Source organism: Canis aureus, chromosome 13 (genome assembly GCF_053574225.1).
Source record: "Canis aureus isolate CA01 chromosome 13, VMU_Caureus_v.1.0, whole genome shotgun sequence".
Classification (NCBI taxonomy): domain Eukaryota; kingdom Metazoa; phylum Chordata; class Mammalia; order Carnivora; family Canidae; genus Canis; species Canis aureus.
The window spans coordinates 18,951,351-18,965,172 of NC_135623.1; the positions used below are offsets into that span (position 1 = coordinate 18,951,351).

General features: G+C 46.9%; 1 protein-coding gene and 1 long non-coding RNA gene across 14 annotated transcripts in view; both read left to right on the forward strand.

Moving 5' to 3' along the window:
• Nucleotides 1-13,822, forward strand: part of LOC144281984 (BEN domain-containing protein 5) — a 1,369,676-nt gene that overhangs the window by 1,289,687 nt on the left and 66,167 nt on the right. The gene's annotated exons all lie outside the window — the stretch shown is intronic.
• On the forward strand, nt 520-2,318 carry LOC144281989 (uncharacterized). The gene is made up of 2 exons (XR_013350361.1): nt 520-1,021; nt 1,636-2,318. It is a non-coding gene; the product is annotated as an uncharacterized LOC144281989 (long non-coding RNA).

The following is a 13,822-nucleotide window of genomic DNA, read 5'->3' on the forward strand; positions in this document are numbered from 1 at the left end:
ATCTTCTGTTTCAGAACTAGGTGCCTGAAAAAAAAGAAAGAAAGAAAAAGAACTAGGTGCCTGTGGGTACGCATGTCTTATAGTCCGTGCCAATGGCTCTTCATGTGGCAGGAGTGCGAGAAGGAAACCGCCACGTCTGACTCATCTGTCTCTTGGCCAAAAGAGTGGGCTTCTAGCACCAGTTTCTTTTCATCAGAAGGGGACCTTGGAAATCCGGACCTTAGACACCTTGGAAATCTGGACCGCAGATACTTTTTTCCTCCTGTACCATATCCTCTTCAACTCCTTCTCTAATTATTTCTTATTCATTTAGTGCTTAAAATGTTCACAAACACAGCCCTTACCCTCATGGCCTGCATTCATAATTATTGCACCATTGAAAGTGACTTTGAGCATGAGAAAAACAGATTTCTGCAAGACACTGTGCTCTATGCATCAGCTTTGCTGTGGTAACAACCTCAAGAGCTTGGTAGCTTATCACGGCCAACGTTTCTTCCTTGCTCGTGCCACACTCTCGTCAGCCCCAGCTCCACGGGCTGTGCACAGCTCCACCTGCTTCTCATCTGCGGCCCTGGCTGAAAGTGTTTCCCCATCTAGGATTGGCCACTTTCATGGCGAAGGGCAGACATGCAAATCCCATCCAAAGTGTCCACGCAGAAGTGGCAAATGTGATGACTGTTCACATCCCATTGGCCAAAGCACGTCCCAAGGCCAAGGCCAAAGTCAGCGAGGCGGGGATATACGTATACTCCTCTTGGATTCTCAGATAAGCAAATGACAGCAGGAGACCCCTTGTCACAGGGAAGAGAGAACAGTGAAGAGCAAGGATCTGATCCACCAAAATTTCCTTGTTGCCCAATCAAAATATGACTTTAGGGAAGTCGGTCACCCTTTCTGGATCTCAGTTTCTGATCTTTAAAACAAGGAAGTTGGCTTCAGGAAGCAAAGAACATAATAGAAAGAATCAGCTGTATCTGAGTTCATGTTCCTTCTGCACCACAGACTAGCTGTGTGATCTTTGGTAAGTGTCTAACCTCCCTCTTCCCTCTTTAGTGTTTCTACTAAAATTCAAACCTGTAGGGATCCCTGGGTGGCGCAGCGGTTTGGCGCCTGCCTTTGGCCCAGGGCGCGATCCTGGAGACCCGGGATCGAATCCCACGTCGGGCTCCCGGTGCATGGAGCCTGCTTCTCCCTCTGCCTGTGTCTCTGCCTCTCTCTCTCTCTCTCTGTGACTATCATAAATAAATAAAAATTTAAAAAAAATTTAAAAAAAAAAAAAAAAAATTCAAACCTGTAGTTTAAAAAAGCCAGAATGGCTTCAACCTCTTAATATTTCTCATCATTTCTTTCTTTTTTTTAACCTTAGAAATATCTTTTAGGAAATAATGTCTCTTATGAGGAAACAAGGCTGTCTTGTTTGTTTGTTTGTTTGTTTGTTTGTTTTGTGAAGATGATTCTTTTAAGTTCTATTAAACTCAAGAAGAATTGAATTCAATACCTCTGCAAACAAAATATTTATAGTATATTCTGCTTTTATAAAAGCTTTTCCTTTAGCCGTCTATTCAGCCAGAAGCTATCCTTAGGTTTGTCTGCATTGGGGGGAAATTGCTAATGGTCCCTGTTTCTGGGTTATAGGATTTCAAGGACTGTGACTTTCATCTTCGACCAGCCACCATGTGCAGACCTCGGCTCTGAGCCTCGTAGGGTTAGAGCCCCCTGCCTGGCCTCACCTTCATCTATGTAACCCAGTGGGTCCTGCCCTCACCATGTAGACCCCACTTCTCCAGGGAGCCCTCTGTGTCCCGGCCACCCCCAGGGGTCCGTGCCCTCCTCTGCCCCCTTGCCCTCGGGCCTCGGGGGCCTCTGTCACGACCCTCACCATCCTGCATTGGAGCTGCCTGATTTCTCCCTCTGTCCTGCCTGATGGTGCAACCCCCTGCTGCAGGAACTGGGGCTTATTTCTCTTTATGCAAGCATGCAGCGCAGGGTGGGAGGCACATAGGTGCTCTGTGAGTATTTGTTGAATGAATTAATGAACGTGGTTCTGTCCTGTCCAAGCAAGCCGCTGATCCCCACAAAGAGCAGCCACCCTTGCCTAGCAGCAGGCCCTCAAGCTCTCTGGCAGTGGGTGGAGCCAGCGGCCATCCCAGCCTCTGCTTTTGCAGCCTTCAATCCTCTAGCTCTCACTTCCTCCCCCTTCTCAGCCTCCCAGGGCCCAGAGAGCTCCCCCCATTTCTGAGCCTCGCTGTGTATTTTTCTTTTCCCCATCGTGGAATGTTGCAGCACTTAAACTTTAAAAATAAGGGGATTGATTTTTATCTTGAGTTTGTGTTTGCTTCTTTCTGACCAGGGAGTCCAAAAAAAAAAAATCTTATTTCCTTTATATCAGTAGAGATAATACATGGAGACAAAGAAGCACACAGAATGCCCATCTATAATATGGCCTACTGATGAAGGGCATATGTTTTGCAGGCTTGCAGATTGGTTTTAAATCCATTCCCTTATTTAGCTTGTGACCTTGGGCAAGTGAGGCATTCTCTCTGAAACTTTATCTTTTAAATGAGGACGATATTTCATTCTCATGAAATAGTAAGGATTGCTGGCTTAGAACACATATGTGTGTGTATTTGTATTTGTTAGTTCTCACCACGGTTAGATAATATTGTTGTCCCCATTTTATGGGTGGAGAAACAAATGCGTTGTCCCTGCCGTCCTATAGACAGCACTTGTCCCTGGAATGTGAACTCAATCCCTACAGCTCTCTACCCATGGGGAAGGGGGGCACCGGGAAGCCTGAGGTCCTTCCTTATGACTCTCTTCCCCTCCCCTGCTCTTTCTTGCTCTCTCTGCTCCCGGCCTTGAAGTCAGGCCCTCTGACAGGAGATTCCCTTCCCTCCCACCTTTCACTGAAGCTCGCAGCCCTGGGCCTCCGCCAGGGAGCCTCAGGCCTGCTTCTAAGCCATTTGTCAGGCTGCCAGAGGCCCAGGCAATTGTCACTTTTCACATAGCTATCAGGGCACCTGACAGAGCTGGGCAGGCTGGGCAGTGGGTGCTCCCCTGTGAACAGAATCTCAATGAAGGCTCTGGCCCAACCCCTAGCGGGTGTTTATGGCCGGGGAGGGGTGGGGGTGCTGCTCTGGCAGTCAGGGAGGAGGATCAATGTGCTGGCCAGCCCCTGCATCTCTGCTGTGGGCTGGTTTCTTGTCCTCAAGCATGCTGAGGCTGTTTACTTGCATTTGATGCCCCCTTTCTTCCAGATTCCATGTGTGCATGCACGAGTGAAGGGGAAAGGAGTAGGTCCTCATCTTCCAGAAGCTGGTTTCCTGGGGTAGAGAATGGGCCCAGCCGGGAGGGACGGTGGTGGGAGGAAGGAGAGGAAGGAAGGAAGAGAATGACAAGGAATCCGAATCCACTGGGAAAATAAGTTGGAAGGAAATGAAGAAAACTGGGGAAGGACAAGAAAGTATGGCACTTTCTCCCTAAACATGCTTCATGACAGTCAAAACGAAACATAGTTGCTCTGGAGGTTTGGAGGTGAGGAAACAAAGCAGCCTTTTAATGTTTTTTAAACATCATCTTTTATCTTCAAAATACATGAAACCCAAACATGCAACACAAACCTTGTAGAGGTCTGGGTCACCTCCCCCTCAGGGTGCACCCCCACCTCTGCAGCTGTCCTTCTCCCCCACCTCCGCGGTTCTATGGGATGACCATAGGCTGTGCCTCTGGCACCTGCAAGCACATCCTGCCCAGAGGCCTTAGTGTGGGTGGGAAGGAGTCAGCAAGCCCAGTCTGGGTGAGGCACTGGGCACTGGGATGCGGAGAGCAGGTGGGCCCAGCCTCCACCCTCAGGCAGCCCACAGTCCAATGGGAGAGGCAGGTTATCGGCAAGCACTCTATGCCAGGCATTTTCTTACATTATCCCTAATCCCGAAATAATCCTGAGGGCAGATGCTATCAGGTTTCTTGCAGAGATGAGAAAAGCAAGGCTAAGCAGGTCCATGACTTGCCCCAAGTCCTGCAACCGATAGGTGGGTGAACAGGATTTAAATCCACATCTCTTATTTCCAAGGTTGGGTTTGTCCTACTTCATTGTAATAAAGAAGAGGGTGACCTAGAAGGACAGAAAATGAAGTCAGGCTGGGAGGTGGTCAGGAAAGGCTCCCTAAGGGAAGCGATGGTAATGTTGAGGCTTAGGGGATCGGCAGGTTCTGGCCAGGCGTCCGCAAGCAGGGGAAGATCAGGAGAAAAGCCCACAGTCCTGAAAATAGCCCGGCACCCCTAGGGCTTGAAGAGGGTCCTGGGACAAGAGAGAATAATGCTCTAGAAAAGTGATAAGAGAGAAGGCCAGAGAAGTGGGTAGGAAGGCTCCTCGCAGTAGATCATTATCCTGAAGCCTTTAAGAGAAGCAGCAGCGCTTTATAGAGTAGAGACCTGCCAGGGTCAGACCTGTGCTCAGGAAAGTTCCCCCAGCCACGCAGAGGGGATGAGTGGAAGGGGGAGAGCTCCTCCTCGGTCCGTCCACCTCCACTTCTCTCCGTCACAGACCCATGCCTTGGTCTCCTCTGTCTTGTCTCTGCCTATATCTCGTTATCAGTCTCTGCCTCTCTCCAACCTGCCTGTCCCTTTGGGCCCTCCGCTTCCCCGTATAACCCTAAGCAAGACAACTCACCACGCTGGGACAGAGGTCCCTCATCAATAAAATGAGGATCATAATGCCAGCCTCAAAAAGTTGGACTGGGAATTAAGGCTGATATTGCATGTGAAATCTTTTTATATACCATAAACTACTGTACAAATGTGAAGGATTATTGTCGTCTAGTGATTTCCCTCTCAGGTGTTACATTCTGTGTTGGTGGGGTGGGTTTTTTTGTTTGTTTGTTTTTGTTGTTGTTGTTGTTTTAAAGCAACATTCATCAAGTATCTAGTCTAGGCTGGGCGCCTGGCTGTCTATCTGGTAAGAGGGGGAGTTTACAATAAATCAGAAACAATACCATCCTTCTAGAGGACCTGAGTGTAGTAGAAGCACACAAAAAGCTAAAATAGAAGCTGCTGTTTCATGTTTCTAGCTTGGTGCCTGTCTAGTGGCCTGTCTGTCCACCCGACCATCCATCCATCCATCCATCCATCTCTCTCTCTGGCTCTCTAGTTATGCTTACATCTCTTTTCACAGATAAGTCACCAAGTCAGAACTGCTCAATCACATTGGCTCTCACAGCGACCCCCTCGCCTACTGGACACCTTTCACCATGCAGTGGTTGACCATAAAGTAAGAGAGGAAAGTGAACTACAAAGAGACCCTTGTTCTAGATGGCTTGGACAATGTCTTCTTTACCCATTCATTTGGCTTTCAGAACTTTCCTGAAGATTTGAGCTGGTCCCTTGTAGATGGGACACTGCCACATTCCATACGTCAAGAGAGCTAGGCTGAAAGCCTTGAGGAACTGATTTTATTGAATTGTACAGTTTCTGTGACTCATCCCCAAATACTCCCCAGGCAGTTCCCAACATCCTCATCTTTAACAAAGACTGTAAAGACTGCGTGGTGACTTTGCCCTGCAAGCCCTTTGTCTCTGAAATATCCTTTAAGAAGCAGTATTGTCTCTCAGGAGGCAAGTCCTGTCCTGCTGCTTATAGGCTCTGTGACTACAGTCAAGTTACTCAGTCACTCTGGGCCTCAGTGTCCGAATCAACAAGCTGAGGATAATATCTCCTAAGAGGGTCCTTGTAAGGACGTAGTGATATAACGTCCAGTGTGTTTAGCACAGGACCTGATTTTTTGAATTTTGAATGCTCACTGAATTGGCTCAGAGTCAAGGGTCAGATTTATTTTTCCTCAGTAATGAAACATATTGTCGCTAACCTGAACACTCAGTTTTTGTGGTTTTGTCTGTGTATATGTGTTTGTGTGTATGGAATCATATGTGTTTGTCCAAGTATAGTCGTGTATGGATCTATGTTCTAAAGTCCAAGGCAGGGGATCCCCGGGTGGCGCAGCGGTTTAGCGCCTGCCTTTGGCCCAGGGCGCGATCCTGGAGACCCGGGATTGAATCCCACGTCGGGCTCCGGTGCATGGAGCCTGCTTCTCCCTCTGCCTGTGTCTCTGCCTCTCTCTCTCTCTCTCTATGTCTATCATAAATAAATAAATAAACAAATCTTTAAAAAAAAAAAGTCCAAGGCACCCACATGTGACTACTGTATTAGACAGTGCAGCCCTAGAATATTGTTTGTGGTGTCACCTGAAATAATTATTATGGAATGAAAAGAAATCCCTGAGCGCCTACCACATTTCAGGCACCTGGACACACACTAACCCACCGAACCCTCATCAACCCTGTAAGAGGAATGATCTTATCATAACCTCCTGTTTGCTGACAAGGAAACAGAGACTTGGAGAAATGAAGTGACTCCTCCAATGTCACACAGCCTGTCACACAGGGTTTGAGCCTAGATCTTTAGTTCCAAAACTCTTCTCTTTTCATGACCTATGCTCATGCTGCCTTATAGCAATGTCTCCTGTCTGCGAACATCAGCTGCACTCCCACTGCCTCATCTGGGGACAGGGAAGCCCTTGCAGTGGCTCTGAGACCCACCCCACCTGGCCCTGCACTCTCGCTTGGCATTGCTCTGCTAATTCTGCTCCAGGTACACTGGCTACCTTGCTTTTCAGTAACCTCTTTAAACATGCTGCTGCCCTTCGGTCTTCCTGCTGGCATTTACCCTAGTCTCGCTCCAGGGTGTACGTATAGTTTTCTCTTATTGCAAATTGATCACTCTGGCTGCAGGGTCGAGAGCAGAGCTGGGTGTCAAGGGAGGGAAGGGGGTGATAGAGAGGAAACGGGTCAGCTGGGTGGTGACGCAGTAGTTCAGAACCACAACAGCCAGTGTCAAAAGCCAAGCCACTGGCCTCTTTGCCCAGAGCCTCACAGTTAAGTGTCAGAGCTAGAACAACCTTTAGAATGTTCTTTCCATCTAGTGAAGGTCCTTGTTTGAAGAATGATAAAACTAAGGCACAGAAGCAAGAAGGTAATTTTCGGAAGGTTGGCTGAATTCTTAACAAGAGCGTCCATCTACTGCTGTGATCTTTCTCTGCATTACAAGACCATCATAAAAATAGAGATTTTACTATCGCCAACCTTCTTGACTCCATCCCAATCCTGCTTTCGTTTTTAGAGACAGCCTCTGTTTTCTGAAAGGCCACCGAATCACCTAAAAGGCAGGAATTCAGTTCTCCCTAAACAAATCAATTTTTACAAAGAATGAGCAAATCTTCCCCCAGAAATCTGAGCATGGCCTCCAGAGAATACAGAAATTCATACAAGATGTCTTAAAAGAAGATAGAAAAATCTTATTCCATTTCTTAGAGACGAAGGAAAAAACCACACACACAAAAGCCCAAACATAATTTTTCTGATGCCTGATAATATTCTTCTCTCATCTCTCATTTCCCCACAACCATTTTGTCTTAGGCTCCAGGAGCCTGTGGGAAGCTGCCGTGTGATTTTTATCTCTATGATTAAAGTGTTACACTTTATTGAGTTCTTTACATCAGCAGCAAAATCTGCAATGCAGGATTTTACATAACACCTCATTTTCTTCCCGCACCATTACTGTTATTAACCTGGTGGCAATAAACAGAAAATACAGCTTTGCTTATGATGTACTCTTTATTTTTGTTCCAAGAGCAAGAAGAAAAATAAAAAGAGAAGGAACCAGAGAGAACAGGGAAGAATTTTTTACTCATTATATCCCTTTAATGTCTGACCTTCTCTCTCCATGTTCCACAACAGCAATGCTCCCAGAAAATCAAGGATGGGGATGGGCCCTGCTCAGGAATGTTTTCTTCTCCACCCATTAACTCATCCATTTACTCATTCAGGAAGGATTTCCTTAGCACCTACTATGTGCCTAGCCAGGCACTGTGCTAGGGGTGGGAGGTATAAAGGTTACAGATCTCAACTGACACTTGGTCCAGTGGACCAAATAGACACACATCACAATACTAATGAGACCGTGAGGTGAGGATAGTAAAAACATTGGGCTGAGTGAACGACACGTGGAAGAGGGTGTTGTCAAGCATATTCACATGGGCTTAGGAAGTCTTTACAGAGGAAGGGAAGCTTATACTAGACTCTGGAGAATGGCCAGCTAGGGCAAGGCCTTCTTGGCTGAGGGAACAGCATGAGTGAACCTTGGAAGGCACGGAAGAGCGTAGCATGGTCTAGAAGCTGTCAGTTTGGCATGGTGAAAGCATTGCATGCCTGTTAGCAGACAGCAGGAAACGAGGTTGAAGACGGAGGCAGGTCATCGAGGATCCAATACTCCTATGCTTTGTGTTAATTCACCTTCTGGGCTCCCCTCTGAAGCTAAATTAGAGGATCAAGGCAGAACGATAGAGAAGAATAACTTGTACTGTGGACTGAAGATGTAGGTTCTGTCCTTGGCTCTGTTACTTCCTCAGTGTAATCTTGAGCAGTGTATTTATCTGTGAAATGGGTGTGGTGGGAATGAGACAATGACTGTGAATAAGTTGTGTAGCTCGTATAGTATTTTATGTGTCAAAGGAAGGGATCCACCCAGAAAACTTCAGACCACTCAAGAACAGAGTAGCCACAAACTAATTCTGTGAGATTTTAATAAAGGCTTTTTATGGGACGCCTGGGTGGTTCAGCAGTTGAGCATCTGCCTTCAGCCCAGGGCGTGATCCTGGAGTCCCGGGATCGAGTCCCACATCAGGCTCCCTGCATGGAGCCTGCTTCTCCCTCTGCCTGTGTCTCTGCCTCCCTCTCTCTCTGTGTCTCTAATGAATAAATAAGTTAAATATTTTTAAAAAAATAAATAAATAAAGGCTTTTCATGTGGTTGTGGATGTGGATGTGGATGTGGTTGTAGTGAAGGAGCCTGCCCTGTTCTGGGATTTGCTTTCCAACAAGAGATAAAGCCTGGTTTGTCCCCCACACCTCCCTGTCCAACCCTTGCTTGACTCTCAAACTGCCCCCTTCCTCCTTGCTGCTTTCTGGCCAAGTGATGTGGCCCATAACCATCAAAATTTTCTGTTCGGAGGCAGTGAAAACCTGTAGCAAAGATACTGCTTGAGAACATCCTTGCCCTCATCCCATTTAGGGCACCCAGGTGTTTGATTATGGGTTTTTAGGGGTTTCATTTTTTAAAAAAAACACTCGCTCTTATTTTATATCCTATAAAAATGCACAATGCTTATCTTTAGCTTAACAAGGAGCTCCATTTTTATAGGAAATGCATAGATTACATGGAGAAATATGTTGCTTTCACTTAAATAGCCATGCCTATGGAAAAATCAACCTGTTCATATCAAACTGTCATAACCCAAGACCATAGGCCCTCTGAGAGCATCATCCTCTAACTAGGGACCAGTACCTAAGAGGCAGGCATCCAACTCACACTGAGAAGATGATGGCAGGACCAATCTCAGGGAATGCCCCCCCCCCCCTCCAGCCAGCCATGCAAGCCAGAAACCTGAGAATCCGTCTGAATTTAGGCCCCGTATGCAGCACCATCAGTCTTATTTTATAATAGGTTTCAAATGTGTGCCCTTCCTTCCCTACCCCTGCTCTAACTGAGAACCTTATCATTTTTCAATCAGTTCCCACTTCAACTATAACAAAAATGTCCTAACTGTTCCACATGCCTTTGAGTCTTATAACCTCTAATTTTTCCTCATCAGAGCCTCCAAAAAAAATCTTTCAAAAATACAATACAAACATAATCATGTTATACTTTCATAAAATACTTCTCTATATTTTCTACTTTGTATGAAAAGTCCTTAGTGGTTGACAAGCCTTCCATGATGGGTCCATGGAAGCCTCCTCAGCTCCCTTTGTCACACACTGCCCCGCTCCCCGGTAATACTCTTCAATCATGCCAAACACCTTTTTGGTCCCTTCATGGGCCGGGTGGTTTGGGGGCCTGTGGGTTTTTCTCACATAGCTCCCTTTGTCTAAAATGTCTTTCTTTCCACTGGGGGCTCCTTTCCTTATCATCCACTTGGTGAACACCTTCTTGTCTTTCCATACCTTTCTCAGTAGCCACCTCCTCTCTGAAGCCTTTCCTGACTACCCAATAAATTGCTGGTTCCTTCAGCTGTATCTTCCCCCAGTCTCCACATACATCTCTCAGAGCACCTGGATGGCTGATGTGCACTTGCTTGTTCCCTTGGCTGTCTTCCCCCACCACGCTATAGAAAGAGAGAGGTGGGAAGAGGGGAACAGAGAAGAGAAGGAATGAAGAGAGAGGAGCAAGATGAGAGATAGGGAGAAGGAAGGAGGAAAAGGGACAGAGGAACAGCTACGGGATCTCTGTCTGCACCTCTCTCCTCCCCTGTCCCCATCCCCAGTCACCTACACTGAATAAAGCGGCTTAGCAACCATCTTATTTTTCTCCAGCATACCATACAGCATTGCAGCATGAATGTTGGCACCCCTGAACACTTCTTTGAGAAACAGTGATGCCAACCTTGCCCAATGGGGAAATGGTTGACTGCCGTCTTAGAGTAGGCTCTCACCATAGGGCCATACCAGGGAAAAGGACCAGGTACAGGTCTTGGAGGCAATAAGGTGGGAAACTCCGGCAGAATCAGTCCTCAGAGGCCAAAGGAAGGAGAAAAAAAAAAAAAAAAAGCAACAGTGCAAAGCGGAAAGATGAGATGATTGAAAGATATGACTCTTGGGGCGTCACGGGCCACGAAAAGTCACCAAATCCATTCTCTAAATGGGGAAATTGAAGAGAAGGAGAGAAACTTCTCCAGGGTCACAGAGCAGGTTAGTAGGAGAGCCAAGATGAGTTTCCTGGGAAGAAAAGAACTAAGATTTACTGAGGACTTACCAAACCCCCAGCTCAGTGGTTAGACATATATTTTTCTCTCTCTCTGGATCAGCTAACAACCTCCTCCAGGAGATGTCTCCAAGCATTCAGGCCACACATATTTATTGAGTTCCTAACATGTTCCTGGGGGTGCCCTAGTTTCATCAGTCTTTGATTTATAATGAAGCAACATTAACTTTTAATTATGAAATTAAAATGTCCCTCGGCTCTCACAAGCTTACATATTATATCTCCGTCCTCTTCTTAGTTTGTCTTTCTGCTCAGACTGGGGCTTTCTGCAGGGAGGTTTGGCTTTTCCACTTGTATCTGTATCCACTTTTGGTGCAGGATTGAGCACCTGGGGTGACCCCCAAGAGGGGAGGAGCAAGCGGAGGCTTTGGAGGTAGTGAGATGTTAAGTTAGAATCCAGCTGAGGTCCTTTCCCACTATGAGATCTTGAGAAGCCAGTCTCTGAGATTTTTCTGAGAAACTAAGCTCCCGTTTACTTCAGTGGATTGTTGAGAGAACCACATGAGCTAACTGGTATGAGAATGGCTTATAAACTCTGCAAATGTGAAAGACAATGGTTATTGTCGGTAGATGTCTATTGAACAGGGATGAAATGTGCATTTGTGTAAGCGGGGTCTCCAAGCCCCCTGAGCTCTGTGCTCCTATGGACCCTATACTTCTCCTCAAGTCTGTTGCACACGCAGTTAATTTTAAAATGTCCATCTTCCTTGCAAGCTTTTGAGCACGAGGAGGTCCAAACCCATGGTGCCAAGCACAGCACCTCCATGTAGCATCACTGTGTGATTGGAAAAAAAAATGAATTAGAAGTATATAAACTGCCAGACATTTTGCTAAGCACAAAGCCAGATACTTCATGACAATCCTGTGAGGTTGAGATTATTATCCCTACTTTTTAGGGATGAGAGGCTCAGAGACGGAGGGTAACATCCGTAGAAAGTTCACCCATGGCTAAGCTGACACCTGAAGCCAAGCCTAGTGAATCCAGAACCACCTTACTCCATGAGTACCCTTCCGTCATCATCATCATTGTCATGGTCAACACCGGTCCCTGATATGGGGAGCAGGAGACAGATCAGGGGTTCTCCTTTTGCCCTGGGAAAGTCTGTTGTGAGCGCAGCCCTCCCATGCTGAGCCTCTGGTCTCTCTCCCTTCCATAGGCCAGAGGTGAAGGATGATAGAAGCAGGGAAGGCTCCCTCCCACCAGGCCAGACCCAGCTCCTCCTGGGTCATTAGAAGGAGGAGATACAGAAATGCCTTTATTTACAAAAAGATCTTACTTTTCACTTCTACATCGAGTGGACTGCAGACAAATTGGAAGCAGGAAAATGTTTTTACTCTCGTCTCGTTGCTTTTTCCCTACACCTACACGTGACTGTTACAAATTTCCTGTGTCCCAAAGTTTACTCTGCTGAGGCAAAGAGATCACAGATCCCAAGGCTGGGTGGTTCAGAATAGCTTAGAGATGAAGAGTTTAGCCCTAGGTCAGAAAGACTTGGGTTTGCATCTCAACCTTGCCGCTCGCAAGCTTTTTGCTTAATTTTCCTCCTTTGATTATAACAGTGCTTAACTCGTAGATGGTCACTAGAATTATTACAAGACCACACATAGGAAGCACTCAGTAAAGGTCCGTCGCTTTTGATGAAGTCATGGTTAAGAGCACGAACTGTAGAGCCCGGCAGCTTGAGTCCTGCCCCGTTACCACTATGTAGTGTGGAGGCTCCTTTGCAAGTCACTTGAACCTCTCTCTCGGTCGGTTTCCTCATCTGTAAATGATGTTTCTAACTGAGAGGATTGTGGGAGGACTAAAGGGTGCCTGGGGGTAAGCACTGTGCAGTTATTACTATCTTGCTTCCATGGCACCTTGAGTTAGAGTCTAGGCCCTGAAACTCCTAGCACCACACCCTTTCCTCTGCCCCTTTCTTTTTTTTTTTTTAATTTTTTTTTAAATTTATGATAGGCACACAGTGAGAGAGAGAGAGAGGCAGAGACACAGGCAGAGGGAGAAGCAGGCTCCATGCACCAGGAGCCCAACGTGGGATTCGATCCCGGGTCTCCAGGATCGCGCCCTGGGCCAAAGGCAGGCGCCAAATCGCTGCGCCACCCAGGGATCCCTCCTCTGCCCCTTCCTGAAGCCAGATACCTGCTTCATTCATTTATGATTCATGTAGTCACTCAGCAAATGTCCCCTACTGTGTGCTGGGCCCTAGGATATACCCCAGGGATACGAGGTGAACCAGACATGGTCCTAGACCTTACTGGCTTCACACACTACTCCTTCCTTCTTAAAACCTTTCTTTCTTTTTCTTTTTTGCTCTAGTTTTCATGAAACCACACAGTCCATGTTTCCTCCTCCTCCTCCCTGCCACTCCAGTCTCCTTCATGTCCTCCTCTACCCAAACTCTCCGCTTTAGAGGACTCCTGAGATGCCTCTGTGCTAATGATGCCTACATTCCCCGAGGGGGCTCCAGAGACCTGCGTGTCACTGCCAAATATTTGTCAAATGAATGAATGAATAAACTGGATGACAACTACTTTAAAAGAGGATATTTTAAAAGTCTAGGGTAGTCCAGAAAAGAGAGCTGTTGCTCCTAAGAGAGTCAAGGAAGGCATCTTGGACAAGGGGGCCCATTGGGCCTAGCAGTGAAAGATGAGCAAGCTGTTACCAGCAGGGGAAGGACGGGGAGATAGGCATTCCCACCCACAGGAATGGCAGGCAAGAAGCACAGAGCAGGAGAGCATGTGTGCTGGGGTTGCTGCAGGGAGTCTAGAAGTTGCAGATAAGGCTGGAGCATAAAATGGAGGAAGGCAGAAGAAAACGTGTCCATAGCTCCTCCCCTCAACCGAGGCTAGCTATCTGGGTTTCCTATGTGGTTGTTCCTCTCTTTGTCCCCATTGATTCATCACATCCTTTCTCTGTGACCAGAAGTTCTGTTCAGCCATCTCCAGGGTATACG